This window comes from Talpa occidentalis, unplaced genomic scaffold, assembly GCF_014898055.3.
Source record: "Talpa occidentalis isolate TD23 unplaced genomic scaffold, MPIMG_talOcc4v2.1 talOcc4.5, whole genome shotgun sequence".
NCBI lineage: Eukaryota > Metazoa > Chordata > Mammalia > Eulipotyphla > Talpidae > Talpa > Talpa occidentalis.
In genome coordinates this window covers 20,120,288-20,140,153 of record NW_023604861.1, presented here as the reverse complement: position 1 = coordinate 20,140,153, position 19,866 = coordinate 20,120,288, and the positions used below count along the sequence as shown (strand labels likewise).

Sequence of the window (19,866 nt, the reverse complement as noted above, 5' to 3'; positions counted from 1 at the left end):
GTTTTCTCCCCATTGAAAAGATTGTATTTTAACTGGGAAGCAGAATAAAAAGCCAATTTTATATAAATGGTATGCAAAACAGTATCATTGATTTTAAACTTAATTATAACTTATGTTCAAATAAATAAGAGACTACAAAAGAAATTTTAAAAAGTGAAATTTTAAAAAATAGATTATTCCTGTCTCTTTAAAAGGTCACTAAGGAGAAAAGAGGATGAATCACAAGCCACCTCAGCAGAGATGAAAATTGGGGCAATTCCCCAGAACACTGTGTGGGGAGGTGGGGGCAGAGTGTGATACTACTTAGCAAAAGAGCACCCAGCAACAGCAAGGCAGTGACTCAGGGTAGTGATTACGTTCTGAGAGAGGAAGTGGCTCAGCCACGGCTAGAGACGCCTAAGGTATGTGTCTATATAATCAGTACGTGTTGGCCTCCATTATCTTCAAAAGAAGGGGTGAGACTATCTCTTACTTAGTCTTCTTAAACACAATCCAGTTGCCCCTGATTTTCAGATTAATGCATTTCCATAAACATAAGTGTTGACCAACCAGCTCAAGAGAAGGGTGAGGTTGTGATGTTTTTCCCTGCCTAAACTTTTGGAGAAATTCATCAAGGGAACTTGATATTGTTAGATTATTTGGGGTGGGAGGCAGGGAGAAGAAAGTGACTAATCTGAGGATAATTCGACAGATAAAGAACTAAGATTTTTTTTACTTCTTAGGTGGTTTTTTAGGAAAGACCAAACATCCCCCCTCCAAAAAAAAAAAAAGCTGAAAGAACTACAAAATATAAGATTAGCCTACTGAAGAGAAAGGGTCATAAATAAGAAAGAAACAGGGAAACATTCTGTATGGTAGAGTTTATGGACCCCAATTATTATTGTGCTTAATGTCAAAACAGAAAACTGAGCATAATACCCATCATCTCTATGAAGCAGCCTGAGTTACTTCGCAACCTAAGGAATCCTTAGGACCAGAAAATTAGAAGACAAAATGAAATCTAAATTGATCTTTTAGAATTGGTGAGAACTCAATAATAGTCTTGTTTTGTTAGAAGTTATTTATCATCCCTTAGATTTTTAATGCCCACTGTAATCCAGTACACACTTTAGAGCTGTGTCTGAATTCAAAATTTCTTGTTCCATAGACTTAAACAAGGACAGTTTTGAAGTCACTTTGAGAAGAGGAGTGTGCGCCTACATCATTTCTGGTGATTTTAGGAAAGCTTATTAGTGTCTCATATTTCTCCCCCAAAATTTGCCAGCCATTTTCCCTGACCTAATTGCCAAATACTAATATCCTGGTGTATGCCTAACCTCCCCAAGAAATTACATCTCTAAAACAAAAACAAGATGAAAACACAAAAACAAGCTTTGAGAAGTTAACAATATGATAGACAAAATCTTTGCTAGAAGAGATACAAGATAAAGTTAAGAAAGCTTCAGAAAAATAGGACAAAATGACAAAGAAAATGTCATTTTGTAGTAAATGACGAATATAATAGTAAAGCAAATATAATAGATCTAAGGATAAATCTAGTAGAACAGCTGAAGAAATATAAGCCCCAGAAAGAGAGTACAAGAAAATTTCTTGAAACTAAGGTGAAGAGTCTTCAGATGGAACAAGTCCAGTTGAATATCAGCAGAATAAGTGGAAAAAGAGCCACACAAAGGACCATAATCATTACATGTTAGAACGTTAGGTAAAAGAGTCTTGGAAGTGTCTTTAAAACCAGGTCACATGCAACGGAGTAGAAATCCCATGGCATCAACCTTATTAGCAGCGATTTAGCATCCTAGAGGACAATGAGGCTACTCTTTTTTTTTAAATAATTTTTTAATTTTTTACATCATTGTTCTTTTTTTTTTTTAAAGATTGATTTATTTATTTATACAAGAACCGGGGTACAGGCCAGATTCGCGGGAGGGTGAAAGGGTTCACCAGAGACAGAGCGGGGTACAGAACAGGCAGACTGACGAAATACTCTGCTGAGGGGAGCAGCGGGCACAACAGGAGAGGTCTGCCACGCCATGTGGGACCCTCGCTGGCTGGCTGGGATCGAACCGCTGCAGAGGCTGCAGGCAGCTTCACAGCGCTGTGCTCAACCGCCTGCACCACCAGGGGAGGCCCCATCATTGTTCATTTTTAAACATTATTTGCCCCTCCCCTCCCTCAGGTGTAGTCCCCATAGAGTTTCCCTCACCAATGCACCCGTGCACCATCACCTCAGTCCCCTGTGCTCCTCCTTCCCTCCCTCTGATCCCTCTCCCTCCTCCTCCCCTGCAGGATGTCTCTGACTTATACTTGTCTGTTTTTGCTTTGTTGTGTTTTGTACTATTATTATTTCACACTGATGTGTTACTTGGTTCCCCTATATTCCTGCTATAAGTGAAACCATCTGATGACACGAAAACATTGATTCAAAAGAAAACCTGTATCCCTATGTTTATTGCAGCACTATTTACAATAGGTAAAACCTGGAAACAACCCAAATGCTCAAAAATAGATGACTGGATCAAGAAGATGTGGCATATATACACAATGGAATATTATTCAGCAATCAAAAAAAGATAAGCTCATGCCATTCGCAGCCATGTGGACGGAGCTAGAAGGAATTATGCTCAGCAAAATAAGCCAGAAGGAAAAAGAAAAATATCAGATAGTTTCACTTATAACAGGAATATAGAGGAACCAAATAAGACATCAGTGTAAAAAAATAACAACAGTACAAAACACAGCCAACCAAAAACAGACAATTATAAATCTGAGGCTGCTCTTTAAAAGTTTGTGAGAGCCTCCCTGGTGGCACAAGGGGTTAAGCACAGTGCTGTGAACTTATCTGCATCCTCTGCAACATGAGTTCGATCCCCAGCCAGGGAGTTACCCACATGGTGAAGCAGCCCTCTCTTGTCTTGTCCATTGTTCCCCTCAGCTGTGTATTTCAGTCAGTCTGCCTGTTCTGTTCCCCACTCTGTCTCTGGTGAATCCTTTCACACACACACACACACCCACACCTCTGGCCTATACCCCAGTTCTTGTATACATGAATAATTAAAACTTTGAAAAAATGTTTGTGAGACAATGATTTTATAGACAAATTAATGGTAAAATATAAAGGTAAATACATTTTAGGTCACTTGAAAGTTTAAACATAACTTTCATAGGAAACTACTGGGAAATCTCTAGTTGATGAGGAAGTTATTGATGATGACAAACTTTGGGACCACAGAAAGAAGGGTTCCAACTCAGGTAGGAGGCAAAGGAAAGTCCCAGATTAATAGCAAAAGAACACCCTCAATGATGTTTTGCAACAAACCCAGTAATAAATCAATCAAGACTGGAGCAGGAGGCTGCTCCACAGCCTCCAGGAATAAAACAGGATTGATTGATAAATGGATATGGTTGAACACTTGAGAAATATTGATATTTGTGAGATATGATTGAGCATGTATAAAAATTTCTCATGAGAAATTAAGGAATGAGGCAGTTATTAATGTTAAGTGACAAAAAGTGGCAGTTATTAATGCTAGGGAAAATAAGGTTTTACAGGAAAGAATGTGAAGTGCCAATATTTACACAGCCATGAAAATGTAAATACTGAATATGAATTTAATCAAAATTTGCAATATAACTATCTTGGAAGAGTTGCAGTTGTAGGACTGGTGGTATGAGATGTAAAACTTCATTTTACTAATAGGATATTAACAAATAAATTTGAAAGGGATAAATGCATCATATCAGAATAAGAAGATTATTTAGAAATATGGAGGTAAGCAGGAGATTTAAAAAAAAGTAAGGGCCTCCCTGGTGGTGCAGGTGATTGAGTACAGCACTGTGAAGCTGTCCACAGCCTCTGCAGTGCTGGTTCGAGCCCCACTGGCCTCAGAGCAACTCACATGGTGAGCAGACCTCTCCTGTCTCGCCCGCTGCTCCCCTCAGCAGTGTATTTCATCAGTCTGCCTGTTCTGTTCCCGGCTCTGTCTCTGGTGAATCCTCTCACTCTCCCGCGTATGTGGCCTGTACCCCGGTTCTTGTATAAATAAAATAAATCTTTTTAAAAAAAAGTAAGCATTGTTATCTGTAGAATGACAAGGAACTAGGCAAGGAATTGTAGTAAGAGTACTGTGTATTTAAATGACTATATACTAAATTCTCAGTTTTCTCTCATTCTCCCTTCTCTCTCTCATAATAGAGCATGGTGCCATGCTTACCAGAGACTGAGCTTATTCCTATATCCCTAGTGTGTCTTTTGTAGCCATGATTTCTATTTTCAAGATTTTCTCATGGCCCAAGATGGCTGCTGAAGCTCCAGCCAACATGTGTGAGTTCTAAGCAAGGAGCAAGAGAAAGGAAATAAAGTAAAAAGGGTTCCTGTCCTCTGAAGGACACATTATGATTTCCATGTCTAGCTGCAAAGTAAATGGTAAAGTGGAACCCTTTAACTAGTCATGTTGGTAACTGGAATAAAATTGAAGTTTTGTTTTGTTTTGTTTTTTATTAAGTAAGCAAGAAGAGAATCAATATTGTTTTGGCAGTTAGCTACTTTCATAATTGTAAATCAGGACTCTAACGTCATCACAATAAAGGTTTCAGTTGATCAAAGCATGATCCCAAAATTGTTTTGTCCTGCGGTAAAGATATGCTTGAGTCAGTGGAATGTTACTTAACTGGAAGTTTGTTTGTAAGAGGGTAATTCTCTTCAAGGTACAAAACTAAGATTGTTGAGTTCTGAAAGTAAGATAGGTATCAGTTATTTATATTTTGCATTTAGTATATACATTTCTGTAGATACATACATATATTCTGTCATTCTGTATCATTCATGGATTATATAAGATTGGTATATAAGATATAAAGCCACCTATATATAAGGATCAACTCTTTCCTTGACCCAGTCATTTAAAAATGGCATCACTAATAATCAGTCTAAAAAATTGATGATGAAATTGATACATTTTTCCAGTAAGAACGTTCTGAGGACTAAAATGGGATATGGCAAAAAATATGAAAAATGTACTTTTGCCTTTATAAATTCTTATTTTTATATAAAATAAGGAGATAATTTAAATTATAAAGATGAGATGTTTTCAGGAGAAAAAATACAATTCTCTTGTGAGAATTTAAAGCTCACAACCGGGGGGCGGAGCAACATGGCGCGAGGAGACGCTGCGAGTAAGATCTCCCATTAAAAAAAGTGAATAGGGAGGAAAAGCGGCAGGTCCCAGTGAGAACCGGGACACGGAAGATAAACGGGTGACGCCAGCAAACTGCCCAAAGAAGAAAGTTGCCATAAAAGAGGCCCAGAAGGGAGGGAAGCGCAGAACCCTGCTCCCCTCCCCCGCCCACAGAGGCGGCACTCTCCGACCGGCAGAGAGGAGGAAACAACAAACCAAAACGGCCCACAAGAACAAACGACGCAGCAAGCGGGACTGTGAGTGGAAAGGAACTATTGCAGCCACCACACCCCGTGAACGGGAGCTGTGGAGAACCCTGCAGGATCCGCCGCGGCGGGGAGCGAACGGCTCCGGGCGCCATTAGAGAAGAACAAAGACCCCGGGAGACGCGCACACAGCCCGGGCTGCCGGTAAGCTGGCGCGGGAAACGGCGCTCGGCGCGCTTGAAAAGCAAGTGCAGACCGGGACCACGGCTGCCCAGGTCCCCGCGCCTGCGACCTAGGCTTGCGGGGAGACGACCTAGGCTTGCGGGGAGACGCGCGGAGGTCCTCACTGAGGTGAAGGTCCCTCCCTGAGTGAGCAGGAACCAGGCGCCCAGGCACGGGAGCGGTGCAAAAGGCGCCATTCCCGCGCCACTGAACTGGGCTACAGCCCGCGTCCTGGAACTGAGGGCTTTGAACTGAGACCCGGGGCACGAAAATTCGGGGCGTGGTTTCTCCACGACGGTGGGGCACAAGGCAGACACAGCACCCCAAAGCCGTTGAGGTGTACCCTACCATCCCCGCTCTGCTCCCTGTCCCACGGCGTGGAAAATCAGCTCCCCAAGGGCTCTAGGAGAGATCTCTGGCGCCACCTAGCGACTTGTAGACAGCACAGGCTCCTGAAGGAACTAGTGGCCAGCTGGGGAGTTAGCCCACACCCGGCCCCTTCCGAACAAGTAGTCTGAGCCCACAGGGAGAGCGAGCACCCACAGCCAGGGCAGACCAGGCACGCAGAAGAGTGTGCCTGACACCGGACGCGCAGGGAGTGTGTCCCACATCACCATTTTAGAACAGGGACATTTCTTCAGTAAAGACTACCTGCAGAAGGCTTCCTCAGGAGCCAGAGGTGAGCGGGGGAAGTTCGCCCACGCCAGACCCCCTCTGGCCTGCAGTCCAAGCCCAGAGGGGGAGCAGGAACCCACCGCCGGGGCAGACCAGGCGCACAGGGGAGTGTGTCCCCACATCGACATTTTAGGACAGGGACCTTTCTCCAATAAAGACTGCTTGAAACTGACAGATGACTCCAGGAGGAACCAGAGGGGAGAAGAGAAGCCCACCCAAGATGCCGGCCAGTCCCAACAACACAGTGTCCCAACACATACGGCAAATTAGAAAACAGACAGTAGGGAGGAGAAGAACCACACGCAACCTAGCAACTCTCCAGAGAAAAAGCACACCACAAAAAGAAAACCAGCCCCCAGATGGCAACGACAGTAACTTGGAAGAACTTCTGAGCCTTCCAGAAAGAGAATTTAAAATTGCCGTGATTAAAAAACTGACAGAAGTCATAAAGGAAAACAATGATAAGGGAAAAATAATCAACGATCAGAAGAATGAAATTGAGTCCCTAAAGAGGGAAGTAAAAGAAATGCAGGAGATCAAAGAATTAGTGGAAGAACTAAAGAATTCTGGGAAAAGCAATGAAAGAAGAATTGATGAAATGGAAGAACGAATAAGTGCTCTTGAAGACACAGAAATAAAAAGAACCAAAACAGAAAAGGAAAGAGAAGTACGAAGGAAAAAGAATGAAGAAAGACTTCGGGAACTATCTGACTCCATGAGGAAAGGAAATATAAGAGTTATAGGAATACCAGAAGGAGAGGAGAGAGAAGTAGGAACAGAGAAAATATTCAAAGAGATAATTGAAGAGAACTTCCCAAATGTGAAGAAGGAGCTGAAAATTGATATACAAGAAGCAAGAAGAACACCAAACTTCCACGACGAAAGAAAAAATACAGCAAGACACATAATAGTAAAGCTCCCAAGAATCCAGGACAAGGAAAAAATAATGAAGCTGGCAAGAGGGAAGAAACAGATAACATTCAAAGGAAAGCCAATCAGGCTGACATCAGACTTCTCCGAAGAAACACTACGGGCAAGGAGAGAGTGGAGGGACATAGTCAACAGACTCCAAGAAAACAGATGCCAACCAAGAATACTCTATCCTGCAAAGCTCTCCTTCCTCTTTGAAGAAAGAATATGGACCTTCCCAGACAAACAGAAACTCCGGAATTTCATTGCAACTAAACCCCCACTCCAAAAAATACTACAAGGAGTCCTAAAGCCAGAACCTCAGAGGGACGAATAACAATGAAAGAAGGCCAAAAAAAAAAAAAAGTTATTAAAAGAATAAATAAATAAAATCAAAGGAAAGACAAACAAAATGGCAAATACAGATGTTAACATATCAATATTAACTCTAAATGTAAATGGACTAAACTCTTCAATAAAAAGACACAGAGTTGCAGCCTGGATTAAGAAACAAAACCCAACCTTTTGCTGTCTCCAGGAAACACATTTAGCTACAAAAGATAAAAATAGGCTCAAAGTCAAAGGATGGAAAACAATCCTACAAGCAAATGGGCCAAAAAAGAAAGCAGGAACAGCTATACTTATATCAGATAAAACAGATTTCAAACTCAAAAAGATAAAAAGAGACCCCAATGGTCACTACATTATGATCAAGGGGACAATACTTCAAGAAGAAATAACACTCATTAACATATACTCACCAAACGAAGGAGCACCAAAATATATCAGACAACTGTTGTCTTCTCTGAAAACAGACATCAGAGAAAACACATACGTAGTGGGAGACTTCAACACACCACTATCAACAATGGATAGATCAACAAGACAAAAAATAAGTAAAGAAACCAAAGCTCTAAATAAGGACCTAGAGCAATTGGGCTTAACAGACATCTATAGAACACTAAACCCCAAAAAAACGGAGTACACATTTTTCTCAAGCGCACACGGATCATTCTCCAGGATCGATCACATACTGGGGCACAAGACAAACATCAACAGATACACCAAGATTGAAATCATACCAACCATCTTTTCTGACCATGAAGGCATCAAACTAGAACTAAACCATAAAAAGAAGGCAAGGAACTTTCCTACCTCATGGAGATTAAAAACCACACTACTGGAAGACCACTGGACTAATGAGGAGATCAAAGAAGAAATTAAAAAATTTTTTGAATTGAACGACAAGGAGGACACCAATATCCTAAATGTATGGGATGCAGCAAAAGCAGTAATAAGAGGAAAATATATAGCAATAGAAGCTCACATCAAGAAACAAGAAAGAACTCAAAGAAACAACCTAATCTCGAAGCTCAAAGATCTAGAAAAAGAACAACAAAAAACCCCAAACCAGTAGAAGAAAAGAAATAATAAAAACCAAAGCAGAAATAAATGAAATTGAAACTAAAAAAACAATCCAAAAGATCAATGAAACCAAGAGCTGGTTCTTTGAAAAAATCAATAAAATAGACAAACCCCTAGCCAGGCTCACAAAGGAAAAAAGGGAGAAAGCACAAATAAACAGGATCATCAATGAAAGAAGAGAAATCACAACGGACACAGCAGAAATCAAAAGAATAATCAGTAACTACTATGAACAGTTATATGGAAATAAGTTTAATAATCTAGAGGAGATGGACAAATTCCTACAACTCTACAATCACCCAAAGCTAGATAAAGAAGAAATAGAACACCTAAACAGACCAATTACAAGCAGCGAAATTGAAATGGTAATCAAAAACCTCCCCAAAAACAAAAGCCCAGGACCTGATGGATTTACAAATGAATTCTACCAAACATTCAGAGACGAATTAGTGCCTATCCTTCACAAACTCTTCCAAAAAATTGAGAAGGAAGGGACAATACCAAACACGTTCTATGAAGCCAACATTACACTAATACCAAAACCGAACAAGGACAACACTAAAAAGGAAAACTACAGGCCAATCTCCCTAATGAACACTGATGCAAAAATCCTCAATAAAATTTTAGCCATCAGAATCCAACAATATATCCATAAGATAATTCACCACGACCAAGTAGGATTCATTCCAGGGGCACAAGGATGGTTTAACATCCGAAAATCAATCAACGTTATCCAACACATCAACAAAAAGAATATAAAAACCATATGATAATATCAATAGATGCTGAGAAAGCTTTCGACAAAGTGCAACACCCATTCATGATAAAATCCCTTGAAATTCTTGGATACAAGGAACATACCTCAACATCATAAAGGCCATCTATGACAAGCCAACAGCCAGCATCATTCTCAATGGTGAAAAGCTGAAAGCAATTCCATTAAGATCTGGAACAAGACAAGGATGTCCACTCTCACCACTGCTTTTCAATATAATACTGGAAGTCCTAGCCAGGGCAATAAGACAAGAGAAAGACATCCAAGGAATCCAAATAGGAAAAGAAGAAGTCAAACTATCACTATTTGCAGATGATATGATATTATACATAGAGAACCCCAAAAACTCCACAGAAAAGCTAATTCAACTCATCAATCAGTTCAGTAAAGTGGCAGGATACAAATCAACATGCAAAAGTCAGTAGCCTTCCTATACACAAACAATAAATCTGAAGAAGAAGAAATCAAAAAAACCATCCCTTTTGTTATTGAAACAAAAAAATCAAATATTTGGGAATAAATCTAACAAAAGAGATAAAGGACCTATACAAAGAAAACTATAAAACACTGTTAAAAGAAATAGAAGAAGACACAAAGAAATGGAGAGACATCCCCTGCTCGTGGATTGGAAGAATAAACATTATTAAAATGGCCATCCTTCCAAAAGCAATATACAGATTCAATGCTATTCCAATCAAAATTTCAATGTCATTCTTCAAAGAAATAGAACAATTATTGATGAAATTCATATGGAATCACAAAAAACCCCGAATAGCCAAAGCTCTCCTGAAAAAAAAAGAAGGGAATGGAGGCATTACACTCCCAGACTTCAAACTATACTACAAAGCCATAATCATCAAAACTGCATGGTATTGGAACAAGAACAGACATACAGACCAATGGAATCGAATAGAAAATCCAGAAATAAATCCACAGATTTATGGTCAACTAATCTTTGACAAAGGAGCAAAGACTATGCATGGAGCAAAGAAAGTTTGTTCAATAAATGGTGCTGGGAAAACTGGGTCGCTACATGCAAAAGAATGAAGCTTGACCACTACCTCACACCATACACAAAAATCAACTCAAAATGGATTAAAGAACTAGACATAAGACCTGAAACCATAAAATATATAGAAGGAAATATAGGCGAAACACTACGTGATCTGCACATCAAAGACATCTTTACAGACACATCACCCAAAGCAGTGATAGTGAAGGCAAAGATAAACAGCTGGGACTACATCAAATTAAAGAGCTTCTGCACAGCAAAGAGACAATAACAAAACAAAGAGAAACCCCACCAACTGGGAGAACATTTTTGCACCCAACACTAATGATAAAGGACTGATCACAAAAATCTGCAAAGAGCTGATGAGACTCAGCAACAACAAAGAAAATAATCCAGTCAAAAAATGGGCAGAAGAGCTAAAAAGAAACTTCTCTGAAGAGGAAATGCAAATGGCCAACAGGCATATGAAAAAATGTTCAACATCACTTGCCATCAGGGAAATGCAAATCAAAACTACCATGAGATACCATCTTACACCAGTGAGAATGGCACATATTAAAAAAACTAGCAACAACAAATGCTGGCGAGGGTGTGGAGAAAAGGAACTCTTCTGCACTGTTGGTGGGAGTGCAAACTGGTCCAACCACTGTGGAGAGCTGTGTGGAGATTTCTGGACCTACTAAACATAGAGCTTCCATATGATCCAGCAATTCCACTCCTAGGTATTTACCCAAAGGACACAGAAACATCAATTCCAAAGAACACCTGCACCCCTATGTTTATAGCAGCACTGTTTACAATAGCTAAGCTTTGGAAACAACCCAAATGCCCAAAAATAGATGACTGGATCAAGAAGATGTGGTACATATATACCATGGAATATTACTCAGCATTCAAAAAAGATAAACACATGCAATTTGCAGCAACATGGATGGCGCTGGAAGGGATCATGCTCAGCGAAATAAGCCAAAAAGAAAAAGAAAAATACCGGATGGTCTCACTCATAGCAGGAATCTAGAAAACTTAAATAAGGGACCAGGAAAATGAATAACTATAAGAAAGTGAAAATCAAAATCAACAAAAAACTATGAACCAGAGACACTTTTAGGGGGCGGGGGCAGGAGGGAGGGATTGGGGTCAGAATGGGGGGGCTGCAATTGTATGGGGAATATAACAATAAAATTTATAAAAAAATAAAAATAAAATAAAATAAAAATTCGCAAAAAAAAAAAAAAAAAAAAAGCTCACAACCAACACAGAGATAGCAATGGCTTTAAGCAACCACCCTGGTTTGCTTGGGACATTCCAAGTGTTAGCAATGAAAAATCCCAAGTCCTAGGAAACCTTCAGTTCTGGAAAAAAAGGAAAAAAAAATGGTTATCCTACTTTTATAATATCAGGTTAACTGCTTTAAGGTAGTATGTGGGAAATGATCGAATTTTTTCAGATCTGGATAATAAAAACTTACTCACTGTTAGGGAACACTGAATCCTGGGTCACAGGTGAAGGTGAATGTTTCTGGAAGTGGCACAGGAGCAGATAGGAAAGAAGCAGCTCAGCAGTCACGAGTTAATCACGGTTGCTTATAGTTATCACTGTGGTGTGATCATGTGTTCATGGCCTGTCTGTTGCTGACAGTGAGTCAGAAAATAAATATTAATAAATGAGGATTTATTAACTCTCACCTTAACTTTAAGGATTCGGTCATCATCCTCACATCTAATTTTTCAAGTTCTCATATAGGGTTGCCAGTTAATATATAGGATGCCCAGTTAAATTTGAATTTCAAATAACAAATGTGTAATTTTTTATTTTACGTTTGTCCCAACTGTTGCACAGGACATACAGACTCAAAAATTACCTATTGTATATCTGAAATTCAAACCCGGACATCTCACATATTTATTTGTTGAATTTGGCAATCCTACTTGAAAAACAGACTATGTCATTGGCAGTCTACACTGTTTCTTTGCTGGCTAGAGCGCTCTGGGAGGCAATGGCATCTTAATGTTCATCTCATGATCCCCCATGATTGATTTCTCATCTTCAAGATCCTTCTTATTCTCCTCATGCTCATCAACAGCATTACCTGGGAAATTAAACTGTTGGTGTCAGGATCCCTCTCCAACCTGCTAAATACTGGGGTGGGCCCAGTGAGCCAGTGGTTCCTCCTCAATCTGTACTCTGTGCCTGCCTCTACGTTCTCATTTTTCCTGCTTCAGTCCAGGGAATCATTATGCCTGTCAGAATTGCTCTACATCCTTCATTGCCATGTGAGCTTCTAATCTCCTGAATACACTTCCACCTGATCAGTTTAGTTTAATATCACTAAACTGCACACTTGGTATAATTTAAAATATTTTATCTTGTTGCATTTCTAACCAGGGTCTTTAACTGATTTCCATTTGCCTTCACAATGAAATTCAAGTTCCTTAGCATGCCAGAGTGCTTAATTATGTGGCCACTCCTCACCACGCAGCCCAATTGCTCATCATCCTTCTCCCCAAGAATACCTAACCACCTGCCATTTCTCCAGGCACTGTGCATTCTTGTTTCCCAGGTTTTACTTGTACACCTTCAAAGCTCTTCTGAGCTAGAACACCCTCAGTCTGCTTCTTAACCCCACTCTTTATTCCTTAACGATAAAGGAAGAACACATATTCCTGTCTACCCTTGCCACCAGTAGTGGGTTTCTTGAAGGTAACAAGATATTTGATTCATTTTCATAACCCCAACACATACCACAATATCATAATCTATTGTAGGTGCACTGTAAAAGAAAGCAAGCCTGTAGTTATAGGAAAGAAGTATTAGAATGCAGATTAAAATTTCCAAAAGCCATTGAAACCTAAACTATTAAACTTACAAATGGACAGGATCTCAGAATCTTATAGTTCATTTTACAAATGCAGAATTTAAAAAAAAATTAAATAAATATAATTCAAATTTATGCATAGACCTCACTGGAACCGACTGGGTCTATACTCGGCTGCTTCATGGTTTGTCTTTTCCTGTAGTCTTCCTCTATGCTTCAGTCTTTCCTTTGTTTATTTTTCTCTTTTACATTAAATCCTACAATTTCCTAATGCATCTGGTAAGTCCAACTAGTAACCTTAATATGAATTGTGATGTATCTTATCTATTCTATTTGAATCTCTGTGCCAAATAGGCTAAATGATTCACAACCCACCCTCCTTCTTTTACTTCGGGCTCTGTCTCATAGGATGTTTTAGTTGAGTACAATACTTGTTTCCTTTCTCCAGTGCAGACATTTATCATCAACTTTTCATTTTCTTCACATTTTACTATTAATCATTTCCCCCACATTAACCAGAAATGATAAAATCTCCAAGCCAAAATGAGTTCCTACATGAGTAATATAGTCTTTCTTCAAGACAGACACGGATCACTTGTGTATTTGTGTGATTTGCCAACACACGCAAAAAATCTATTTATCTTGTCTTATCCTTTATGCACTGTTCGTCTTCTGTTACAAACAGCATAATTTTGTGTGTTGTCTCTTTTTGCTGACTTTTTTATTGTGGCAAAATACATGTAACATAAAATTTACCAAGTATGCAGTTTAGTGATATTAAGTCCATTCATAATATTGCACAGCCATCACCACCAGCCATCTCCAGAACTCCTTTCATCTTGCAAACCTGAAACTCCATACTATTAAACAATAACTTGTCATTTCACCCCTCCCCCCAGTACCTGGCAACCATCTGCTTTCTGTCTCTATGATTTTGACAATACTTTAAGCACCACATAAGTGAAATCGTACAGATTTATCTTTTGTGACTGACTCATTGTTCTTTCACGTGAATCATATGTCAGAATTCCCTTTACTCTGAGGCTGAATTACATTCCATTGTATGTATATACCACGTTTTGCTTATCCACTTGTCCCTCTATCTATGTATTATTGGGTTGCTTCCACATTCCAGCTTTTTAAAATAATGCTGCAATGAAAGTGTTGTAAAAAGATCTATTTGTTACCTTTCTTTAATTCTCTTGTGTATAGACCCAGAAGTAGAATTGATGGATCATGTGGCAATTCTATTTTAATTTTTTGAAAAACTATCATATTGCTGTCCACAGGACTGTACCAATTTACAGCAGAGCAGGGAGATTTCAATGTCTCCATAGTTTCACCAGCACTTATCTTCTTTTTTTAATAGTAGCCATTTTAATGAATGAGATAATAATAAATAACAGTGGGAAGGAAGCCGTAAGTGGAATGCCATGCAAGTGATCAAACCCGGGTTCTATTTACATTTAGAAGTTAGTCAGGGAAAATGTTATAGAAAACTCTTAGAGAGATTTCCCAAATCTCATTTACAGAGTATGATGTTTGTTACCTCTTAAATTTTTTCGTGCTATTAAAGCACCTTTAAAAATATGACTATATCCTATAAATGGATGCTATGCCTCTATTGCATAGAAACTGACATAGAGGCTTCAATCAATTATAGCTATCAAATCAACAATGAGAACCTATTCTAGGCAAGATCCCCTACTGGCACCGAAAGTAAACTCATCTTATCCTTCCCTCTAGCCAGCCATGCAAAGCAGAGGACATAAATCTAGATAAAAATCTGTACAGTGATGAGCAGGCCAAAACAGATTTCATCCTTACATCCCTCCAAGCAAACCACCAGCCCAGAAGACACTTGGCCTCAGACTTTTAGCCTCCAGAATTGTGAGATAATAAATTTCTATGGCTTAAGCTAATCATTGGTAGTACTTTTTTTCCTGGCAGCTCTAGGAAACTATGATACCCCAAACTAGAAGCTACTCAATTATCCATAAATTGCATTTATTCAGTAAAACAGGTCAAGTATGCTATATTCATGCAATGAAATACCATACAGCAACAAAAATAGACAAATTAATGTACTCAAAAATATGAATAAAACTTACAAACACGCAGCAAAAGATTTAAGCAAAAGAATCAAATTCAAAAGAATGCTTATAGTCTGGTCCCACAAAAAGTCAAGACTATCATTAAATTACCGTGTTATAAGTCAGGATCATAGTTACCCTTTGTATGGGGATAGCCACAAAAAGTTGGTCAAAGGTGTTCCCAGCTTCTGGAAACATTCAATTTTGTAATATGGGTGGTGGTTGCATGGATTTTTTTTTAGCGCTGCAGAGGCTGGGATCGAACAGGTGCTGCTGAGGCTGGGATGGAACCAGCGCTGCAGAGGCTGCGGGCAGCTTCGCGGCCCAGCGCTCCACCGCTGCGCCACCAGGGGAGGCCCGTTACTATATTTTCAAAAAAGATATTTTGAAATATTTGTTGCATTTAAAAAACATAGACATTTTCCTGGTTCCAAAACAGCAACCTTAGAGAAGATTAATGACTCTCTTAAAATTTATCTTTTTTGGTTGCAATCCATATGACTGTAATATTTCTTCCAAAGAGATTTTGACATGTTGATAATGTATTGGTGCTCAATATTTTTTATTTTTAGTGGTACTGTTTTAGAGGGCTGTTTCTTGTTGGATGAGGTGAGAACAATCAACAGAATATCTTGGATTGTTTTCTGAATTACCGCATTTGAACCAAGCTGGAAGCAGAGTGGTATATCACTTTAAGCCTGTTCTTACCTCTTTGAGCCTCGTTATTAAATGAAGGCTCCACACTATTAAATAAAGGTGTTTGGGATGGGTTCTCTAGAAATATTAAAATAGTAAAGCTAAAATATTAACATATTAAATGCTAAACATTAAAATAGTAAAGCTCTATGAGTATATACACATTAGATATATATCTATATATCTATATACATTTCTCTTTTTTCCAAACATTTGGGTTCTAAGGACGTTTCAGGGGGCTATCATAGGCCATGATCCCACTTAAGTGAAACAAATCAAAAGTTTTCTATGTGCTATATTTGTGTGTGTATTTTGTAACATTTATGCTCCCATTTTCAAAGTCAGTATCTGGATGCTATGGTCTCAATATGTTCACACCTCTAAAATTCAAATGTTGAAAACCTAATGCCCAAGTGTGTACTATTAGAAGGTGAGAACTTAGGAGATGATTAGGTTCAGGGGCACAGCCCTCATGAAGGGGATTAGTGCCCTTAAAAAAGAATCCCCAGAGGGCCTCCCTGGTGGCACAGCAGTTGAGGGCTGGGTTGCAAAGCTGCCCGAGCCTCTGCAGCGCCAGTTCGATCCCCGGCAACCCGGTGAGGGTCCTACATGGCACGCAGACCTCTCCTGCCGCCCGCTGCTCCCCTCAGCAGTGTGTTTCGTCAGTCTGTCTGTTCTGCTCCCTGCTCTGGCTCTGGTGAATTCTCTCACCCTCCCAAGCTTCTGACTGTACCCTGTGCTTGTATAAATAAATCTTTAAAAAAAAAAAAAAAAGAATCCCCAGAGATACCCTAGAGATATAAAAGGGTCCTCTACTGGGTGACAAGTTGGCAGTCTGCAACCTGAGTCCTCTCATCAGAACTCACCTATGCTGGCACCCTGGTCTTAGCCTTTCACCTCCGAGAACTGTGAGAAATCAATGTGTGTTGTTACAGTCAATGGTATTTTGTTACAGCAGCTCAGTCAGACTTTGGCACTGGAAAAGCAAACTTGATATCTTTACCTTAATTAGGGAAATCATGCTGGATTTATCAACAATCATCATCCTTCATCAGCATTGTTCTTCATCAGCATTGTTCTTCATCAGCAGCATTTATAGACATTTCATAGGAACTTTATATATTATCAACAGGTGAAGTAGGATAAAGTATAAATATTATATTATAGGTTATAAGTGCAAGATATAAAAGGAACTCATTATTAATATTTTTTAAAAGATTTATTTATTTTATGTATGTAAGAACTGGGGTACAGGCTAGAGGTGTGGTGGGTGAGAGGACTCACCAGAGACAGAGTGGGGAACAGAACAGGCAGATTGACTGAAATACACTGCTGACGGGAGCAGCAGGCGAGTCAGGAGAGGTCTGCTGCACCATGTGGGTAGCTCCCTGGCCCAGGATCGAACTCGTGCTGCAGTGGCTATGGCCAGCTACATAGGTTTCATCTTAACCCCTTGTGCCACCAGGGAGGCCCCTATTAAAGTTATTTAAAGTTATCTTGACTAACTCTGGCTCTTTCTAGCAATGAATTTTTCCCCTATTTGAATTTCAAGGGCAGGAAATGGTAAGAATTCCTTAGTTCTTATCCACGGTTTGACTTTTCAAGGTTTTAGTTACCATTCCAAAAATATTACGTAAGGTAAAATTTTGAGAGAGAGGCCACACTCATATAACTTCTATTATAGTGTATTGTTATAATTGTTCTATTTTATTATTAGTTATTATTGTTAATCTTTTGCTGTGCTAACTCATAAAACTTTATCATAGGTATGCATGTATAGGAAAAACATAGTATATAAAGGCTCAGTATTATTCACAGTTTCAGACATTCACTGAAGGTCATGGTGACTACTGTATGTTACTTGATCTGATTACCATCATCATTTTGTTTCTCCAGAATTTGAATGACCTTTATCTCAGTACTGAAATCAGGCGACCTTATTTTATGGCGAACTTATTGTTAATGTTGTACTATTTTGTTAGACTTTTTTTTAAACAAATGAAACCTAGTTCTTTGTTATGGAAGAGAGAGAGCAAGTGATCATTAACATGCTAAGAAAACTTTGACGCACAGAAGATACTTTTTCTCCTGGCATTTTAATATACATACCCAGGCACACATACACACATACAGTGTCTGTCTCCTTATATGATGATTATACATTAGTTAGGCAAGAGAAGGCTGTCATAATAGGCAAAATAATTCAGTATCAGCCCTGCTGTTCTATAACGAGAATTATTATCAGACTTGCAGAGAAAAAAGGAGAGAAATAGCACAAAAAGTCCTGCTTCAGTATGGCTGAAAAACAACCTTTGGTACTCAAGGTTAAGCAAAGACCAATTTAATAAACTCCTGGTTTAGTCCAATTTAAAATATGTAATCCCTAAGGCAAAATGGTTGTTGATTTGCTCCCAGGTATTACTTAAGTCCAAAGGAAGGGGAATATGAAAGGCATAAATATTAAATGAAAGGTATAATATAAATTAGAACTGAGATGCAGCTTATCGGAATTCAAATCTTTTCTCATTATGGCCTGGTGATGGTGCCTCCATACATAAAAGTACACATATAAAATAAATCTGATAAGAAATTCTTAAATATGGGCATTTATTTTAATCTCTAAGAACTCTGATACCTCCCCCCTTTCTTCTGTTTCTCTTTCTATTTATCCTTTGCTTACTATATAGAGAAAATTTCAGCTTATAGTATTTAAATAAATATGGTAGTCGATTTTCTGCATCAACTTGGCTAGGCTGTGTCCTCAATTATTCACTCAAACAGTAATTCAAGCTTTGCTGAGAAGATATTTTATAGATACGATTAAGGTCCAAAGTTGGTTGACTTTAAATAAAGGAATTTTCTTCCATAACTCATGTGGGCCCAATTTAATCAACTAAAAGGTTATAAAGAGCAGAATTGAGTCTTTCCCGAGGAGGGAGAAATTCTGCCTGTAGGCAGCAGCTTCTAGACATCTTCCAGAGTTCCGGTGACCAGCACTATGGATTTTGGACTTGCCTAACTAGCACCCATAATAGCACAGGCAATTCCTGCAAATAATCTCAATACATGTTTTCTCTTAGCCCTTATTTCAATTGAGCCCTGACAAAACATTAGGTGTATTTTAGCTTCTTCTGATAGACTGAGTGAGAATAAAGTGAGAGAGAAAATCAGTAGATATCTGATTGTCAAATTACCTTACTTTAGAATTTTACTTACTTTAGGAATCTCAGGTCAGTTAAATAAGGAACACTGAAAAACTAAACTGAGGTCCAAGCCTACAAACTGCTTAAAAGACCCACATATATGGTAACTGATTACATTTTGGAGTAATAATTATACTTATTTTCATACACTAAAATGACAAGTAACAGTTTCTTATACTCTAAAATGTACTTTAGAATTTAATTTAGAAAATAATGGCTGGTGAAATTTTATTAGGTAGAGATAGAAATCTTTATATAAAGAATATCAGTTAACTGTTTCAAACATTTTCTAGGTAAAGAAATAAAATCACCCATAGTCCAAATGCAATTAACTATTAGGGTCTATGATCACACTAACATCAGTAGCTACTTTCATGTTGTAGGTTCTATATTGTTGAGGAACTAATGAAAGACTAAAAATCCCTGAAGAATTAAGGAAACTTTGGAGCATTTGCCTACTTGTGATATAGGCCTGTGTAGCTGATCATCTTGCTGGCAATGGCATTTGCACTGCTCTTTCACTGATGGCAATTGCAAGAATCCTGGCGTGTATATATATGTGTGTATGAGTGTGTGTATGTATATGTATATGTTTACGCAGCTCAGCATACCTAACTGCTAGAAGTAAGAGGAGGGGATGGGTGATACTAAGAAATCAATT

At 38.8% G+C, this 19,866-nt stretch overlaps 1 long non-coding RNA gene across 4 annotated transcripts in view; it reads right to left on the bottom strand.

The window, feature by feature from the left end:
- Nucleotides 1-19,866, bottom strand: part of LOC119259863 (uncharacterized) — a 39,787-nt gene that overhangs the window by 13,380 nt on the left and 6,541 nt on the right. For 3 of the 4 annotated variants that reach the window (XR_008554241.1, XR_005128593.2, XR_008554240.1), the window contains exons 3-4: nucleotides 11,871-12,029; nucleotides 11,664-11,750 (exon numbers count right to left, since the gene is read on the bottom strand). This is a non-coding gene — a long non-coding RNA (uncharacterized LOC119259863). Of the gene's footprint in view, nucleotides 1-11,663; nucleotides 11,751-11,870; nucleotides 12,030-19,866 lie in introns of those variants that run through there. The other variant, XR_008554242.1, reaches the window with a different exon arrangement.